Source organism: Adiantum capillus-veneris, chromosome 9 (genome assembly GCF_014529385.1).
Source record: "Adiantum capillus-veneris isolate H3 chromosome 9, ASM1452938v2, whole genome shotgun sequence".
Classification (NCBI taxonomy): domain Eukaryota; kingdom Viridiplantae; phylum Streptophyta; class Polypodiopsida; order Polypodiales; family Pteridaceae; genus Adiantum; species Adiantum capillus-veneris.
In genome coordinates, this window is record NC_140939.1 from 81261964 (window position 1) to 81282827 (window position 20864).

Here is a 20864-nt window from a genome sequence, read left to right on the forward strand (position 1 = left end):
GGTGGCCAATGTTTGGTGCGGCCGCAATTATTGGTAAATATTAGGGCGCCCGGGATCAGATTCTTGAAGGGTCAATTGTGCCTACGTACGATTGTGAAGGCGTTGGTTCGAGAGCATCAACTTCAAGTCGTGGTAAAGTATAGGGTGTCGGCAGCGGATCACGTCCGATGGGAACGTCGGGTAGATTGTAAGTTAATAAAAAATTAAACTTCTAAAATATTGCCATGCTAAAAATACTATGGTGAGCGACTTGCAATCCTGAGGTAATGCGCCACCTGTTGTGATCAGAGAACAAAGGCATGCACAGGGCGGCAGGGGACAGTACCAAAGAAGGCAAGATTGACCACGTGGTGATATGCAAATGATGATAACACGAGGTCAAGTTGCCAAGGCTGCAAGGTGCATAGGGTGCTACTGAGAACACGAGAAGAAGGGCCAATTGAAGCCATGGGGCAGTCATGCCGTGAGCAGGAGACTAAGCCAGGGCGCCACTTGCTGCTGCATGGAGGATTGCCAGAAGGGGTTGTTGGAGGTGCTAAACAAAGGAGGGGCCGCCGGGGGCGGTGGATAAAAGACAATTGGAGGCGGGTTGCCTTTATCTTTTTGGGTTGCAGTTGGTGAAGGCACATAGCCGCCAGGTCGTAAAGGGAGAGGGCAGGCCAAGCCAATGGAATGGTTGGTGCAGAGCTACAGTTTTCAAGGGGTTGGAAGCCACGAGGTGGCGCTGCTTATAAGAAATGCGCCTCAAGAGGGCAGTCACATAGCATGAAAGTGGTCGCCAAATGTTGGCCGAACAGGGAATTGCATAACGAAAGCCAAGGGCAGCCGGGAGCCGGCAAAGGGAGGAGACCAGAGTGTTTTCAAAGTTCTTTAACACCGCCATTGTACCCCAAATTCGTGTTATGCAATCATTATGGCTTTGTTGGAATCTTTGGTGTAAATTTGTTCCCTCGTCTTATCTGGTGCTAGTCCGTGGTAGCGTTGGCTCCGGACCACATGGGTGTGTGTGTGTGCACAGAGAGAGAGAGAGAGAGAGAGAGAGAGAGAGAGAGAGGGAGAGAGTCATTGTGGTTGCAGATTGGGTGTGGGTTTGTGTGCGGTCGAGGTGTGTGAGGCCTCCCGATGTGAGTGTGTTTACAAGATTTGGTGAGGGTATGCATTAATGTGTGGGATACGGGGTGATGGTTTGTTGATGGGTCTATTGTGCTGAAGTGCTCATGTGTGAGTGTGTATAGCCGATGGTGTTCAAAGGCGAGTAGGTGCAATTGTAGTTTGTAAATTGTGTATCGGTGTGTGTGATTTTGTGTGGTTAGGGGTGCGGGTTAATCCCTGGGCTATAGAGAGGCAAGCTTGGAGTGTGCTGGGTTTGTTCCCCCTTCCCCCTTTCCATCAGTGGTGTCCCCATACTAATTGCTCCTCGGCGAAGATTTAAAGCTTGAAGATGATGCACGATATCAAATTGGTGCTTTCTAGAGAAGAAGAGGCTGAAGATTGGTTTTCCGATCTGGAGCTATACCTATTGCAGTTGAGAATTTTTGGAGATGAAGCCAAATTGAAGGCACTACCATTGGTTCTACAAGGATGAGCCAAAGCTTGGTTTGAAGGATTGAAGGTTGCAGATCTAATCGTTGAGGGAGATTCGCAAGCGGTTTGTTGAAGCTTTCGAGAAGCGGGTTACTCCATCGAACTTGGGTGAACAATTGAGCAAGCTGAAGCAGGATGTAAGTGAAGATTTTGCTTTGTTTTTGGATAAATTTGAGTCTATTTGGGAGAGACTATCTGATGCTACATGTGTGTGAAATGGAGATCATTTCAAGCGAGAGCAGTTTCTAGCCTCCTTGCATCCACGAATCAAGGAGAAGGTTGAGTGTGGTGGTGCAGAGGACTATGTGCAAATGGTTTGCTTGGCGAGGGTAAAGATAAGGAAAGCAAAGAGGAAGCTGGAGATGGGCTTGTTAAAGCCTGCAATTTATGGGTATAGCTCGACAACGGAGCTTCATCATGTGCCAAGAGAAAGGTAAGAGTCAAAGAGGTAGCTGCTTTGCCATTGGTAAGCCATTTTGGTCATTCGTTTTGATTTGTACCTCCAAATTGGTGTGCTATTGTACAAGAGTCTATTAGCTTGGTTAGCAAAGATGTGGTCCTAGCCAAAGTGTGTATGCATGAAGAAGCAAATGAAGATGTGAAAAGCTCACAGGACAAGCTTGAAGTTGTTGGCAAAGCGATGGTCGAAGCTGTGCAAGGAGAAGCTAGCGAGGGGGTTGGGCAACCGTATCCAAAAGATTGTGTTGAAGAGCGGCAGTGCATTCCAGAAGGTGGGGATGATGTCAACATACCAGAGAACGAGGTAATAGATCATGGCTTTCTCTTTTGCTTTGCAGATGATATGGTTATAGAAGCGGTCCTAGAAGAGCAGGTTAATGTTCAAGCAAAGGTGGTCGAGCAATCCGATTTGCTCTCGCATGAAGTGACGAATATTGGCATGGTGAGTCAGGTATGGAGTGTATGCCATTTGAAGGACCTACAACAGAGGGTATGCTTGAGAAGTAGGTAGGCTTGGTTCTCCAAGAAGAAGCACCATTGGAAGACATGTTCCCAAAGGTTTGTGCCATGTTGCTGGTGGTCATGTTTTTGACGGTTGCTTTACAAGCAGTTTTGCACCGTTTGCAAAGCTGTTTCGATGCAGATTATGGTATAGAGAACCCTCTAGCAGGTAAGAGCATAATGATGTATGGTGCAGATGCTTTGGAGGTGGGTGAATAGACTCATTTTGTGTACCAGGAAGGCTTGTGGATCTAGATTGTTCAAGGTTTATGGTGCGACAGCTACATGCATGGTTGGCTTACATATTTACAGGTGCAAAGCGGGAATGGTTTGTATATGTTTTACAGATGGGTGGTAATGCTCAAAATCATCAATTTGGCCTAGGAGGGGCCTATGTAGCTGATAAAATCTCTCTCTATCTATCTATACAGTTGTACATACTACATATAGCTTCTTATTATGCTATCATGTTCTCGCTTCTTATGCAGTTTTCTAATACCTAAATAATGCTATGGTTGAGCACGAATGCTCAACGAGGGGGTGGGCAATGATGGTGCACCCAATTTGTGTCGACAAAGGGAGAAGCCATTAGCAGATGCACGACATTAGGCAGGTTGATGGTATCGGACTTTGGTAGGACTCAGATGCATTTTGGAGCGGGTCTCACAGTGATGTGTATGCCAGATGTGGCAATTAACAAGTCAAGCGGTGATTTTTGGTCTCTAATAGTCGAGATGTTTGCAGGTACATGAAGTATGGTCTCCCTTTATTCTATGACTCGGTTATTGGGCTTGTCACTCGAGGTTTTTTTGGAGGTTCATTTCAAATTAAAACTTGAATGTGGTCATCTATCGCGATTGCATTCGGTTCGAGGTGGCCAATGTTTGGTGCGGCCGCCATTATTGGTAGATATCAAGGCACTCGGGATCAAATTCTTAAAGGGTCAATTGTGCCTACATACGGTCATGAAGGTGTTGGTTTGAGAGCATCAGCTTCAAGTTGTGGTAAAGCCTTAGGGTGTCGACAGAGCGGATCGCGTCCGGTGGGAACGTTGGGTAGATTGTAAGTTAATAAAAAAATCAAACTTCTGAAATATTTCCATGCTAAAATTACCATGGCGGGCAACTTGCAATCCCGAGGTATTTCACTGCGTGTTGTGTGATCAGAGAACGAAGGCATGCAGAGGGCGGCAGGGGACAGTACCAAAGAAGGCAAGATTGACCGCGTGGTGCTATGCAGATGATGATAACATGAGGCCGAGTTGCTAGGGCCACAAGGTGCATAGGGTGCTTCTGCTGAGAACAAGAGAAGAAGCGCCAGTTGAAGCCACGAGGCAGTCATGCCGTGAGCAGGAGACCAAGCCAGGGCGCCACTTGCTGCTGCATGGAGGATTGCCAGAAGGGGTTGTTGGAGGTGCCAAACAAAGAAGGGGCCGCCAGGGGCGCTGGATAAAAGACAGTTGGAGGCGGGTTGCCTTTGTTATTTTGGGCTGCAGTTGGTGAAGGCACATAGCCTCCAGGTCGTAAAGGGAGAGGGCAGGCCAAGCCAGTGGAAGGGTTGGTGCAGAGCTGCAATTTTTGAGGGGTTGGAAGCCACGAGGTGCTGCTGCTTATAAGGAGTGCACCTCAAGAGAGCAGTCACATAGCATGGAAGTGGTCGCCAAAGTGTTGGCCGAACAGAGAATTGCATAAGGAAAGCCAAGGGTAGCCGAGAGCCAGCAAAGGGAGGAGATTAGAGTGTTTTCAAAGTTCTTTAACACCGCCATTGTACCCCAAATTCGTGTTATGCAATCATTATGTTTTTGTTGAAATGTTTGGTGTAAATTTGTTCCCTCATCTTATCTGGTGCTAGTGCGTGGTAGCGTTGGCTCCGGACCAATGGGGGTGTGTGTGTGCAGAGAGAGAGATGGAGAGAGTGATTGTGGTTGCAGATTGGGTGTGGGTTTGTGTGCAATCGAGGTGTGTGAGGCCTCCCGATGTGAGTGTTTTTACAGGATTTGGTGAGGGTATGCATCAATGTGTGGGATACGGGTGATGTTTTGTTGATGGGTCTATTGTGTTGAACTGCTCATGTGTATAGCCAGTGATGTTCGAAGGCGAGTAGGTGCAATTGCAGTTTGTAAATTGTGTATCGGTGTGTGTGATTTTGTGTGGTTAGGGGTGCGGGTTAATCCCTGGGCTATAGAGAGGCAAGCTTGGAGTGTGCTGGGTGTTCCCCCTTCTCCCTTTCCAACGTCCAAGCGGTGTATTTGTCGGATTCTGCAAAAAAAAACAATAAGACTTTTTGTAAGTATAAACATATAATTTACAAAACAATCTATTGTCTTAGCTTATCATTAAAATACAACAAATGTAAAAGAGTAAAGTGAAATACTAACCATGCCGCCACGAGAACTCAAAATGTCCATCAGGGCGTTTAATCGCTTTTTGCCTATGTACTCGCGCTCGTACGGTGTGGGGTCACGTCCTTTCATCAACCACTGTTCAAAACATACAAATAATCCATTATGTTAGAATTTAAAAGTACAAATAGAAGTAACTACCAAACCTAAAGAGCAATGCAAAAACACTTACAAAATCGGCCTCAAATGATGCCCACCCGCCGCTCCCCAAATGGTGTGAGCTCCCCGCCTCTACTCGCGCTTTGGCTGCCTCCTTTTGTTGCTTCCACTTTTCAGGATTCTCACGTGCTTCTCACTTCACATTCTTCCAATCTTCTTTGACCAGCCAATCTGTTATATTCCACCCATGCTTTATTGCTTTTTGTACTTCAGAATGCTTGTGCTTGCAGTATTCGCCCATTCGAACCTTCATCAAGTCTTCATTGAAGCGCTCATCCCGACTTGACACAGGAAAATCGTCATGTAGCATGCTGATGACTCTGTCTTTTAATTCACTTGGCACTTCACTCCAGGTTTTTAGTATGTAGTGTCTAAACACCTGAGAGCAAAGACCACGCATGCACGAGATCACCTTCTTGCCTACGTCATCCAAGATATTGCCACCGCTGATGTCGACCCCGAGTACGGCAAGCCCTCTCGCCTGTGACGCGTGAACCTGTGTGTCTCAACAAGGGTCTCTAACAACGTCTCGATGGGGGTACGGACGTCAGGTGTCTCCACTGGAGTCTGGGCCCCGAAGCGAGGAGTGTCAACTGGGGTGACTCTCGGAGGAGTAGCTAGTGGTGTGTAGCCAGGATAGGCCGATAATCGCACAAAACCTGGCATAGATGGCGATGTCGTGGCTGGTATGGGGACGGGCAAAGAAGAGGAAGGTAAGGAGACTTGTCAAACACGAGGCACTGTCGAGGCATCAACGGTGGCATCCCCATAGCAACTGCCACCACCATCACTAGAGCGTCGGTGCCTAGACGAGTGTGAAGATCGTCTCCTCGACACCGAAGCTTCAGAGCGTGCTGAATACTCCGAAACAGAGGGAGATGCTGAAGGAGTAGAACGACATGGTAGTGCTCCAGAGCGATGACGCTCCTCATACCACCTCCACTGTTGGGGTGACAAAAAGGAAAGAAACTCATCATCATCCATACCTGCATTAAACACACGAACATTTAATCTTAATATTGAATGGAGAAGAAAACATGGACAAGTAGAGAGAGAGAGAGAGAGAGAGAGAGAGAGAGAGAGAGAGAGAGAGAGAGAGAGAGAGAGAGAGAGAGGACTCATAAAGGAGGAGGGATTCGTGTGTAGAGAGATTCTTGTGAAGTTCTTGTGAATTTGTCTCCCGTGTGCATTCTACGTATCTTGTAAAAGTACTGCGCTCCGAGTGCAATGGAGACTGAGGCTGCAATCGCGAAGGAGGTGATCCGTCTCTGCTCATAGATGCTGCTCGTCCCTCCACTAGATCTAGTTGATCGGGTGAAAGAGACGCTAAGAAAAATTAGTAGTGATTCTTAGTGTCTCTTTCACCCGATCAACTAGATCTAGTGGAGGGACAAGCAACATCTATGAGCAGAGATGGATCATCTCTTTCGTGATTGCAACCTCAGTCTCCATCCATCGCACTCAGAGCATAGTGCTGCGTCAGCGTATCAGACTTTCATGAGACACCGAGGAGTGTCCCTGCTTGTGAGAACATACTTGGAGCATACGTACCTGGAGTGGACACAATGACGATTAAACACAATTTAAATTTCTCAAGTATAGTATATAGACAGGAATGGACAAAAAGCCACGTGAATACAATATATATTATAAAACGGAGCAAAATTGTTCAAAATACAATGTTTATGGATTTAAGAGGTCTCTCTCTCATCCTCACATAGCTCAACATAACTCCCTATATCTATATAGAACTCTCCATTTAGGCAGATGTCCTCCGTTTCATTTTGTAGATCCTCTGCATGCACCCCATAGAGAATAGCAGCTTGATCGTTGTCTGGAACCACCTCAGCGACTTCTGATTGAGTATCTTCTCCGATCTCCTCCATTGATGCGGCTGTGATTGGCACATGGTAGCCCTCATACATCCATGCACTACGAGGGGCTACCTCTATGACGTACCACCAATTTGATGCACACTTTGTAGGATGAAATATCTGCTGCCAAAGCCACATAACTTACTGAGAGCTTCCAAGCACATAACTTCTAAAATTGGATGTTAACTATTTACATACTTACTTGTTCACAATGCTCGGGTAGTACGAAAGTCTAATTAGGTCGGTCCATTTTTTAGTTGAATCCACCTCAAGGAAACCAGACTCTCCTCTACGCATAGTAGCGTTGCGATCCTCCATGTTTATCTTGAGCCATTGCACATCGAACAAGTCGACAAAAAATCCTCTATAATTGATCCTCAAAATCTCTTGTAGCGTGCCGAAGTAAGTGAGTTCCGCCACCACAGGATCTGCATCAAAGGACCGTCATTGACTAGACTGTTCAAATTTTGCCACGATTCCACAATCTTGGGTAAAACGTTTTTTGTCGATCCGTTCCACCCTAAAATGTCAACCTTTACACCATGCTACTGTGTATGACTTATACTACAACCAACAAAGATTATGAGTGGCCGTTCAAACATCTAGAAAGTCGCTAGTCGTGCATTGCAAACTTACCTTGATCATGCAACCCCGAGATTGCTCCCACTCCTCCTCAATCACTTCTTCATCGCACTGTTGTGCACTTTTCAATTGGTTGTGTGACCATCTTAAGCTCATGAATGTTGGTAGGCTCTACAGACCCGCCGGATAATGCATCGACGGTCGTCTTTCCCATCTCCACTCGATTCGTGCCCTTTGTCACTATTGCTTTGCATCCTCGTATTGTGAAATCCACTTTTGTATCACTGGATTGTGAAGCATGCAAAATCGGTTGATTTTAGCCTCTAGATCTTCCGTCATTTTCTTCTCAACACCGAGATTGCACATGACAGTACCAGATATGCGCTCATCATCTATGGTTCGCCACAGCGTATCCCGGGCTTTATCAAATCCGTCTAGCCACTCTCCAATGTAAACTAGGGACTCTGATACCAGCCAACCTTCTGCCATGCTACCCTCCGAGCGTGCCTTCTGATGCACATATCCCTTGAGCGTTTCCATGAAAGGTTCTGAAAAGAACATCCATCTTGAATGTACCGTGCCAGCTATTTCCACCTCATCAACTATGTGAACAAGAAGATGCACCTGAATGGTTAGCATGGTAGTAGGAAAGTGTTTCTCAAACATGCACACAACCTCCGCAGCGTTTAGTTTGGTGAATGATATGGAGTCTACATTGATCTCCTTGTGTGAGATTCATTGCACCAACTTTGCAAGTTTGTAGATTGTGTTACGGACGTTAGGAGATAACCATCCCTCAATGGCCACCGGTAAAATAAACTACAAAACACGTCTAGCAATGATATTAAAGTCCACACACAAATTTGTTACGTCATTCCCACTATGATATATTCCACTTTAAACATACCTGACACATTTTATGCTAGTCGTCTTTAGTGAAACACATTCAGAGCGAGTGCATCACGCCAGTGGGGGTCCGTGCAGATCGAATGGTCTCTTTTACTTTGCATTCTTGGGCTCCTATCAAAATCCATGGCGTTTTAGAGAGTTTTATCAATCCATCGGATGCTGTCTGCGACCAATATTGCTCCATACGATCCACATTTCTTAGGTCAACCCTGACTCTCAAAGTATCTTTCTTGCTGGTCAGATGGTCGCACAACAGATTACCCACATTCTTGAATATGTGCATTGAATTGAGCAAGTGATTGATCATGAGTCTGGGCCAATATGGTAACTCATATCATAGAGAGAGTCTCTTCATCCCTAGGGGCAAACCGTCATCACACATCTCCTTCTCCTCTAACCATGCTTGTTCAGACATCCTCGGTGGCTCTCTTCCCAAAAAGCCGGAGCGTAACACATGATTCTCTAGAAGATACACTTTATGACCTTCATAGATTTGCTTCTTCAATGAGGGCGCTCGACGTGCATTAAGTCTAGGTCGTAATGTGACACATGCTCTGTATCTGCTTGTTTGAAGCCCTGCATGTATACACATGACAATACATAAGCTTGAGAAAAACCAAGATTTATAGTGTTTGGGTTTGAGTGTAAATCACCTGAGCATTCTGTTAGTCCGGGATAGTCATGCATGGTCCACATTAGAATGCCTCTGATCAAAGCATTCCGTTGACCTGTGTATCGGCTCATATCCACCACTTCTATGCCAATCCACAATTGTTGTAACTCTTCCAATAGTGGACGAAGATACACATCCATATTCTTCACTTTATAGCGCCCCAACACAATCAGGCTTAGCCACCATAGGTGCCCCTTCTTAGTAGTCAACCACGGGGGAATATTGTAGTTGACGATGACAACGGGCCATACACTGTAAGACATAGCCAGGCCTATGCACAAATTTTGAGCTTCCCTGGCAAAATTTGACCATGTATTGTCTATATGTTTCCAGGCTGCGCAATCTGCAGGAATTCGTAGCACACCGTTCGAAGATCTATTCTCCTCGTGCCATGATGCTAGGGCGGCCATGGACTTACATTTGAAGAAATGCTTGATGCAAGGAAGCAGAGGAAAATGTCGCAAAACCTTTTGTGGAATTTTTGTTCCGTGGAGATCTACTCGATATCTCTCGGAATCACATTTCGGGCACTTCTCCATGTCTATGTATTCCCCTTTGAAAAGAATGCAGTCGTTAGGACAAGCGTGAATCAAATTGTAAGCCATCCCCAAGTTTCATAAGATCTTTCTTGCTTTCTCTCTAGAATGTGGCATCACATTATCAACTGGCAGTATGTGCTCTTTGAGCAATCTACACAGCGAAAAAAATGTGATACACTTGTGTAAGTAATCTATCAGATCATATACATCTATAGTTTTTATTGAAGTAAACACATTGTAATAGATCACCTGAAAAGAGCTATGACGCTAGTGTCACTCCATCCAAACTTTGCCTGCATGTTGAGAGAAGAACCAGGAGCACCTTCAATCTAGACACACGTGGTCCATCATACAATGGCGTATCGGCTTCACTTTTCATATCATCATAGATAAGCCTTTCTGAATCCATGATCATCTCGATCATTTCATCGATCTTGGGCTCAAACATTGCCTCATTGGGAATTGGTCTGCATGATCATCCTCCGAACTGTCAGAGGCTACATCTTGTGGCCTCACATATGCTACTTGACCAAAGCGCCTGCGAACACGTTTATTGGGTTGCAAGATTGATGCTTATTGGCCAGCGTCAGAGTCCGACGAGTTATAATTGGCAACAACTCGATCTATAATAGATGGATCAAACACGCCAAATTCGCGAACGTGCTGTAAAGAAATGCGTCTTGTCCGTCACACAGCATGCTTGCATTGATTACAAGGACATAAGATCCTTGTTGAGAGATATGTGTTTCGGTTGGACGGCCCCACATCCTCATCACTACTAATAATGAATGTAAAAACCTTATAACCTGGACATAAATTTAATCTTCTATTGGCATCCTCCGTCTTTTCTCTCTCTCTCTCTCTCTCTCTCTGTCCACACTGTAAACTACCTCACATTCTCTAGTCATGTCCGATCCCCGCACACCTTGGTCTAGAGGTTCACGGAGATCAGAACCACCAGGTTATAATCTCGTCTTGATTGGTTAATGCTTATATTTGTGGGTACGATAAATCTACACACCTACGTCTACATGATAGTGCATGTAGTGGACAAAACCCCTTTGCCTCTTCTCTAGCTGTAGCAATTCACAACATCTTAACATCTCTTCACAACAGATCTTTGTTCGAGGGATTTCTTAGCACATTACATGTTGGCCTCCAATTTGAGTATCATAATGTTGTAAGCTTTCCAACTTAAGGTCGCATCCGTAGAGAGGAAGAGAGGGATCACCGTTCGCCTCACTCTAATTTTTTTTGTAATCCCGAAGGTAGACTTTAATATAAAAACTAAATCCAAAATCTAATCTTAAATCTAACCTAATTGAACATATGGTGATTCTGAGCTAATTGAACATGGTTAATGGGTGAGTTAATAGGTGTCAGATTCTAATGGGAATATACATATTGTTGTGTAACTAGTGTTTGCTCTTTGGACAAAGCTTCATTGACATGCCCTAAAATCTAACCTAAATCTAATCTAATCTAATTTAACCTTAAATCATAAATCTAGATCTAATCTAATCTTAAACTCAACATAGACTTAAATCTAATTTAATCTTAAATCTAACCTAAATTTAAATGTAATCTAACTTAAATCTAAATTTAATCTAATCTTAAATCTTGTCTTAATTTTAAATCTAAATCTAATTTATTCTTAAACTCAACATACACCTAAATCTAATCCAATCTTAAATCCTAAACCTAAATGTAATCTAACTTAAATCTAATCTAGCTAATCTTAAATCTTGCCCTAATTTTAAATCTAACCTAATCTTAAACTCAACATAAATATAAATATAATGTAATCTAACATAATCTTAAATCTAATTTAAATCTTAACCTAATCTAAAGTCTAACTTAATTTTAAATTTAGCATAAATTTTAAATATAATTTAAATGTAATCTAACTTAATCTTAGATCTTAATCTAACCTAATTTTAATTTAATATAATTTTAAATCTAACCTAACCCTAAATCTTAATATAACATTTCAGTTCATATTTTCTCTACTTTTTTAATCTATCTATCTCTCTCTCTCTCTCTCTCTCTCTCTCTCTCTCTCTCTCTCTCTCTTTGTTTTCTCCCCTTACCTCTCTCTTTGTCTTCTCCCCCTCTCTCTCTCTCTCTTTGGTACTTCATCCGAACTCCGATTTGGGTGATCTATAGCCTCAATCGAAGAGCACGAAGTCCTCTACGCATTGATGCAAAGACAAAAACTTTCAGAGAGTTTCAGAGTTATGGAAGGCGTTTCTGTAGCAGCATTTCCGAAGTGAACAGGTTCAACAAAATTGATTCTCATCTCCTATTTTACATACAATGTCTTCCGCCACTCGCAAGGGTTCTTCTTCTTCAACAAGGTCCACAAGCATTGTGGAAAATGATCCAAAATCTCCTAAGTGTGGAGATAGCAACACAACCACCCAACCAACGACATCGGAAACCATGATCATGACGTACTTGGTATCATTGCAAGAGACCGTAAACAAACAAGGCGAAGACCTACGAGCACTTGCAATGGAAAATGGCACACTAAGGGTACTTGTGGTTGAGAATGAGAATCTCAAAAGGACACTTGAGATGCAAACAACACGTTTGATGCAACTTGAAGAGGAAGTCAAGGAATGTAAACGCTCTCTTGTGGACTTGAATGCTTTGAAGGAGCGGATGAGCAAAGTAGAGCATGACCATGTATTGAAAGAGGAGAAATTTGACACTATGAGCCGGGATGTATGCGACATGAAAAATGTATGCACAAACAAGTCTTGGGCTGATGTATGTGGTAGCAATGTGGTTTCTAATTCCTCACTCATGCAAGCTATGGTTCAAACAAAGAATGTTGAGAATGTGGATGTGAAGGAGTTGAAGGAACGGGAGCGACGTTCCAAGAACATTGTTATTCGTGGAATTCCCGAAGAGAAGTTAGAGACACCTCCTTCTCTTGCCATTGTTATTGAAGCATCCGAATGGTGTGGTGTGCTAGTGGTTTTGGTTTTGTCCAAATCATGTCTTGCATTGCCACATAGTAGACCAGAACATTGAGCCGCAACCTCAACATCCACCACACATTTGGCTCGTGCATGTGGGTACCAACCTGTCTGAGGATGGGGTGAAAATATTGCACAAAGGGGGGTATCAAGTGGAGTTTAGGAAAGAAGGTATCTCTATTGTAATGTCGGTTTTTCCTACACAAAATACAACCAATTCTCCTTTGAAGTCAAAAGATACATCCACTCCTCAAGGCAGTGCATGAGCCACATTGCGAGATGGTGTGCGTGTACGATACCGGACTTCCATTTTCGCTGCTCACAAGATTAGTCTAACGCTAGCGCTGAGAGCTAAGGTCGTAGAAGAGATATCTGGGGAAGATGGTGTTGTGAGGTCTTCAAAGTAGAGACCAAAGGTGAAGATGGTCATATCGGGTTGTACAATGTTTGTATTTGCAACCAACCATTGTGTACATGTCCAGACTTCATGGACCGGGTGACAAAGCAAAAACCATATCTTGCATATAAACATTTGTATTTTATTTATCTGCGTGTGCTAGGGTTAAGCCAAAATGAGAACATGTTTATCCATCAACCAATTTGGGCAGATGCTGATATATTCAGGGCACTGAGCCGAGGCAGGACCTATCCAAGCATGGATGCATAGCGTTCACCATTTGAATTTTTTGTATGTCAGTTCACAAAATGGACAATACTACCAGGCTCTAATTTTATCTTATGATGGCCACATTTCGGTGCATTGTTTTGCAGTTCTTTTCAAACAATTTTCAAATTTGGAAGGCGATTGTTTATGTGTCACATCGTGAATAAAGAAATAATTTAATATTCCCACAATTGCTATAAATTGGTATTGCTTTTATTATTTTTGTGAAATCGTTCACTAGCTACCGTAGCGCACTTCTCTTTCTTTTCACGATGACTGACGATCTTGAGAATAGAATGAAGTTTGTGGGGGATTCCATGGAAGCCTGTGCACGTATGTCGCACATGTCAATGCAAGGAACTTGCCGATACACTACGTGCGAGCCACAAATGGCTCCAAGCACACAACAAGCCTAAACTAGCAAGCTCAAAGATGGCGTTGGTGTGTCACTCACCGCTCTACGCTTCCTGTCGCGGAGGATTCCTCGCCGCGAAGAAGAGGGAGACGCCGCTACGCCACGCTCAACCGTCGTGCCACCGCAATGCTCGATCGCACTCTCTCTCTCTCTCATGCATACACACACACATACACACAAGGAGATGATAAAGAAGAAGATGGAGATGGAGCAAGAGCGCTCTTCAATTGAACAAATGAGAGAATGAGTGAATTACTTGGGAACCCATGCTTAGCCAACTAATCCCTTGAATGTTCCAGTTAGAGTATGCCTCTCATGGGCGATCTCTCTTACCCTTTTCCTATTGGACCGACAAGCCCGGTACCTGACTCTACCAAGTAAATAATACAACGTCCATCGTAGGTGATATGGTGTCCGTGAGCTGTAGCCCGTGAGGGTTAACATGTCCCCCTTCCTGATGTAGATTCCATCCTCGGAAGCTATTGAGTTGAAGCTCATTCGTCGAAGTGGAAGAGCATTTGAGATGAATGTGCTTAGCCTTCATCAGTCACTGCAAAATCAAACAACATTGGCACAGTAATTGCATTCTCATATAGAATTTAAAAGCATATGCAGTTGTAGGCAGACAATGTGATTGGTAACATAATTTTAAACCATTTGTCAACAATAAACATTAAATTGCAATATAATTAAATGCATAAACAGATGTAAAGGTAAAAAATTAAACAAGTTTGGGGTCGCTAATTTAATGGTCGAAAGGCACCAGAGATTGACTATTAATACCATGGGTAAGCTTCTTAATTTTCTCTGGTCAATTAAGTTGTTTAATCGCGAGAGCCAAGTATTTCATGTTCGAGGACTGACTAGAGGCTATACCTAGAAGACCTTGTAGTTAAGCTACGATAAAAGGAATTTCTCATGAAATCATCGCCTGACTGATTACCTTTTCTTTGACCCCCCAAAGTCGTTTCACAATGATTCAATTTTGATGTGTGTGCTTATTTTGTATGCCTTGGGTTTTTTGCTTTTCAAGGAAAAGCGCCCACACTGGGAACCTCTAGGGCTCTAGTACCATAGGCGATACATGTGAGTGAAGTACCAAATCAAGCTGAGATTTCTCTTCCAGCTTAAGATTTTACATTGTGGCATTTTGAATTTTTGTTTGTTCGTTTTCAGCATTTTAATTTTGTAACTTTAGGGGGTCATATAACACTGTTACCCTCCCCAGGCTCATCACACTAGTAAACTCCCTTTATAATACTTAAGCTAAAGATTAATAGGGACTAAACCCACTAGAAAGCCCTAGTACATTTCACACAATGCTGCCTGAATCGGATTAAGAACCTAAGTAACCATTGATTATTAGGAAGGAATTCCCCAGGGTATTAAGAGAAGATCTGTAACACCTAGCTTGGTCAAACTAGCTTAGTCGGACTGCTTGATTGTTAAATCTAGACAAGTGATTATGACAAAAAATTACATTGAATTTAATGTTGGTACTAAGCAAATGCGATGAATATTATGCTACCAATCACAATCAAAGCAGACAAACATGGATGCAAAAAAGATAAAGGGCAATGCTAATTGACAAGAAACACCTGTTTGTGTTGATGGTCGCACTTGATTTGAAGTGTGAATGAGAGAAAGATTCCATGAAGGTCCAAATCCTAACCACAGCAACACGTTCCTATACACACGAGAAAACACAAAGAATACCTCTAGGAGGCACATCAGTGGGAAAAGGTACTTTGCTAATCACTAAACTCTAAAACAGAAACACTCCTATCGTACTAATCTTGCCTACCCTCCATTACGTGAGAGATGAGGATCAAAGGTGTTTTATGACATAGGTTTCTGTTTCAGTGTACCGGATGCGAATGTGTAGGTCTGAGTCAATGTTTTGACTTTTATTGTGCATACTTGTTTGCTAATTGCTCTTGCTCTTTATTATTTTTGTTTTTTGTGAGTATAAGTCTTTATATATACATTCCCTAAGATTGGGAGATTGAGAGGTCAGGGAGGAAGGTTGAGAGGGGAGTAAGTGAATGATGACTGTCAGCAAACACTCCCCCCTTTCTTGGGTAGATCATATCATTTGAAATGTGTTGGTCACCCTTTGAAACCACTTGTTCCAGTTGGTACTAGGTGAGGATTTTTGCCAGTAGTTTTCTATTACCTTAGGTGCCCCGTCGAGTTGCAAGGGTGGTAAGGTACTCTCCCAGGATCGAACCTGAAGTGGTTCAACAGGTGATTCTTGAAAACTGGGAGGTGTGTATTCCTTTGAGCTATATGGAGGTCCACTATTGTAGGTGGAGGCTCTGGAGAAGCTTTTACCTCTATGGATGCATTACATAAGGAGCTAGAAGCTTCATGGGACTCCCCCTTTCTGAGCTAGGTGGAACAAATTGTTCTTTCTTCTGTACCCAAACTAGCTCTGGAGCGGGTGTATAGCATTCTATGATTTTTTTCTTTCCACGATAGTTGATTTGTTTTGGAGCTACGGGATTGGGCTCACATGGGTCAGGTGACAAGTAAGAACACAATCTACGTTCTGGCACCCAGATTTGATCATTTCCTTTATAGTAGCCTTGGGCTTCCAATAGTCGTTTAGGAATCCATCGCAACATTTTCTTACTTTTCTTGGAGCGAGTGGTATGTTTATTACAAGACTTCTATTTTTTAGCACTAGCTATGGTTGCTAAAGAAGATTTAGGGACCCACTTGTATGTTTTCTTTGTTATATTAGGATGAGTCTTGTCAAAAGTTATATGCATTGCTTCTAGCATATTTAAGGGTAGAAGTGGTGGCATTTCATCCCCCTCAGGTTTTACCGAGGTTGTCCCCCTATTTCATCAAGTGTCTATGGTTGCTGCTAGGTGGACCCAATCCACATTGTCCGACTCAGTCATCCCAGGTAGTACATCCATATAAGGAGAATCTTCCCCAACATCAGTGTTCGCTTTACACGTGTAACAATACTGCAATGGGGCCGAGTAAACTATGGTGTCAGATCTATGATCAATTATAAACCTGTTCCCTAGAGGATGTGCTCGACCCGTCACAAGATCGAATCGAATGATAGAATCTTGGAACTGCAGGTAGACATGGTTCTTAGACCAGTCATGCACCATTTTTTCTTCCCTCATGAAAGGACGTCCTAAGATCATCTCCGATGCCATAGTGTGTTTGGAGAAATCCATAACTATGAAGGTAATCCTTATTTTATGTCCAAAGACCTTGATCTTGAGATCTTCTAGCATCCCAATAGGTTTAACAATAGACCCATTGGCCATCTTCACTACTATGGTTGTGGTCACAAGGTGAGGTCTTCCCATAGTTTCCCAACAATTTTTAGTCACAATGCTAACCCCAGCGCCACCATCAAGGATTCCCTTCACAGTTAATCCCTTAGTAGTGATTGGTATGGTCGCATTGGATTCATCACCCTCAAAGTATTGTCCCAACTTGTTAACAGGCATTTCTATAACAAGGTTCTCATTTAGGTTGGGTTGTGGATCTAAGTGTTCCTCCTCTATTGGCATCTCCCCAGCTCCATCCATCTGTGCAAATTGTGGTAGCCTAAACTTCAGTTCTCCATTGAGGAAGGCTCGAAGAGCTGAGACTAGCTTAGGGTCTTTATATAGTTTGGACATAATGGTGGTTCTAACTTCTGAAGACATGAAATCCAACAATTTGGCAATGTTTAACGGCACCTTTTGGCCTTGAGTCCCTTGACGTGGGGAAGATGGGATCTCCATTTCTTCGATAGGATCAAGTAGTCCCTCTGTAAACATTCTTTCCATCAAGAAGTGAGTACGCCCACTTTCCCATGACTTTAAGTCACTTTCTTCTTGGATGACACTAGGTATGGCTAAGGGTCTATGGTCTTGGTGAGGTTTTTGTTGCGTAGGGAACACGGTCTCTGTAATCTGGATCTTCCTAGGTGTTGGTTCTAGATCCCTTTGGGTATCTTCTACCAAGCTCCTTAATTGCTTGACTCGCTCGATCTCCTCTGTAGGGTTTGGATAAGTTCCTATCTTCTTCTTGGATCCTGGCCATTGTGGCTCATGAAGATCTTCCTTGTTAGTTTCTATCTTAGTGGTCATTTTGGTCTCCATGGTTTCTCCTGAATCCGAATCCTCTTCATCGTCGTTCATATATACGGGGTCGTCACCAGTCCCTATGTTGGTCTTTGAACTGGGGTCTTACTTAGCTTCTTTTTGCGATCTCTTCCTTCGTGTTTTTTTTTGTTTTTGATATTGGGCAATTGATGCCGTGTCTCTTTCCTCAAGAATATAATTTTGTTTTTTGGCGCATCGATCGTGTGAGTATGTTTACTAGTACCACAGGTGTACGTGGTGATGGCTCCTCGGTAACTTGAATCAAGTTTAATGGCGTGATCTTTAGTGCATTTGGATTATTTGGACATTGGGCAATCAAATGATCTATGCCACATCGATTACACATGAGTATCAGCATTGTAGACGTGCTGGCTTGATTGGTTTGCATTAGTGTGGCGTTCTTTTGTAGTCTGATAGGACACTCGGCTACACGATGTGGGCCTCCACACTCATAGCATTGAAGAGGTGGTCTCTTAGGGGTGTAATTGATATTTTGGCCTCTTACCACAAGAGTAGTTACTTGATAGACAAGTTTGACTTGACCCCAATAGTCCTCCATGTAGTATTGTGGACTTTCTTCAAGCACATCCATCCCATAGGCAATGTTAGGATCTATATCTTCCTCATAGCCTTCCAAACAAGAAATAGATGACTCACAACCCACTGGATTCACAGAAGTGATTCTCGGATGTGGTGGTTGCGGTCCTAGCACTAGAGGTGGTAAAGGTGTTTTTTGAACAACATTTTGGGCCCTAGGGACTATGTGTTGTGATTTTTGTTCAAGAGGTGGGGCGACATCAATGTAGGCACTCGAGGTGTGTCTGTCCATGCTAAGGTTGGTCTATTGGCCACCGAGCGCTTAAATACTATGAAATCCTTAGCTTGATGACCATACCTCCCACAGGCATTGCGGTTCCCATTGAATTTTACTCTAAAAGTAGGGCATTCACTGGTACTATGCAGTCCATAGCATAATGAGCACCATTGCTGCTCCCTTCTTGCATACATATGATTGTTTTGTGGAGCACGATTGTCTCTAAGACTCTCTTGAGTAGCCTTGGTGAGATCTGCTAAAGTGATCTCAGATATCTTTGGCTCCTTAGCAATAGGCTTTAGGGTCATTGGCTGATGCCCTGATGCTTGTGAGCTAATAGATTTAGACTCAACAGACACTCTTTCTCCTTGAATCATTAAATTATCCTCCAATTGGATCGCATTGGTAGTGACTACTTCCCAAGTGGTGATACCTCTAATGACTAGACCATTGTAGATATCCTCATGTCGTAATCCCCTAATGAATCTATCAAGCAATTGGTTATTGTTGAAGCACTCATTTGGATTACATCGAGAATTCAAATGCTTCAAGCGACTAATAAAGTCTCTCACCGACTCTCCTTCCTCTCGTTGGGCTTTCTGTAGCTGAGAGGCTACACCCCAAAGTACTCCCTCTCGTATGTATTCTTTTAAGAACAGTCTCCTAAGAGTAGGGTAAATCGTTTTTTCTTCCACCCTTAGGGTTCTATACCAATCCCCAGCCTTTCCACTTAAGGTTAGGCTTGAAGCATTGCTCTTGTGTAGGTCATTGTGTTCTCCTCGAGAATCGCATATTTGTTCAAACACTTCGATATGCTTTCTCACATCCCCGTCTCCACTAAATTTTTGTGTGAGCTTTGCTATTTGTACTGCCTTACTTCTAGGCTCTCTATCAGGCGCGTTACGCATATTCTCAGCAATAGACGTCGGATGTGACATGCTAATGCTAGCCGGTATAGTCCCATGGAAATAAGAACTTGGGTATTGTGGTTGTGGAGCATAGGTTGTTGAAACAATGGGAGGAGTAGAGACTACATGAGTATGAGGACCCATGGGTGTATACGATTGGTACACACTTGTAAGTACTGTTGCAGGCATTGAGCTACCATGTAGCGGTGCTTTACTAACAAATGAGGTCCATGGCGTGTTTCTCGGCATGCCCATCATTGGGGTAGGCATGGTAGCCGTGGTGTCATCAAGGGAAAGATGAGCTAGACTTGGAAAGGTGAAGCTATCACTTGTGGGCTCAGATTGCACTGAGACCCCTGAAGAAACAACATATGGGGGATCCACCGGACTTACCGAGGGAGTCTCCATTTGCGATAAGGTCGGTTGTTTAGCCTTTCCCGTATCTAAGAATCTCATGAGACCCGTTGAAGGCATGTTGATCCCCTTGTTCTGTCTCTCTAACTCAATGACCCTATGGATTGACCTCACAAACTCTTTGTTGTTGATCCTCCACACTAGTAGCACCCATTGTGGATTGTAGGACATCTAACCAACCCATGTGATAGGTGTGACCTGTGTATAGGTTGGTCAAAGTTTCCGTTTGTAGTTCGTACTCCCAGTTCTCATTTAAGAACACTCTATCTAGGATTGAGGTGCTAGGGGTGTCCTTAGAACCAGATGCAATGTGGCTTTCTAGGGGTTGGCCCTTAGCGGTTGCTAAGTCAAGAGCACTTGATTGCTCTCTTAGCAAGGATATTGACATAGGGGCTTTCGCTTTTAACTCTCTTCGTTGCTCCGCCTTGCGTAAGCTCTCAACTTCCTTTTCCCTTGCTGCAAGGATATATCGCTCAACCTCTTGCACTTCGGCAAGGCTTCTACCATCGGGTAATATGACCTCGGAGGGAAATAACTCTGAAGAGTCAGGAGGTGCAGTGAACGATGTATTCACATGCACATTGTCTAAGGGCATAGGGTCTACGTTGGTCACGAATGGAGAATTTACTTCTCCACCCCCCTCATTTACATCATTAGCTCCATGTTCGGAGCGAGTGGCTCTACTAAAGGTTTCCTTCAGGCGGCTAAGCACGCTCGGTCCGAATCGAGGACCCATGGCATGCATGTCTTGGCTTGAGCTATCAAGATTAGGCATTGGGAAACCCTCCATGACGTTGTAGTCAGAGGAAGAGACTAGCAGCTATGTTCGGGTCTTGATTTGTACTACCTTGGGTCCCCGCCGA

General features: G+C 43.5%; 1 long non-coding RNA gene across 1 annotated transcript; it reads left to right on the forward strand.

Annotated features, from left to right (window-relative positions):
• Positions 1-320: 320 nt before the first annotated feature.
• Positions 321-4373, forward strand: LOC147450724 (uncharacterized). Its single transcript, XR_015189153.1, has 2 exons — positions 321-2017; positions 2382-4373. It is a non-coding gene; the product is annotated as an uncharacterized LOC147450724 (long non-coding RNA).
• Positions 4374-20864: the final 16491 nt, after the last annotated feature.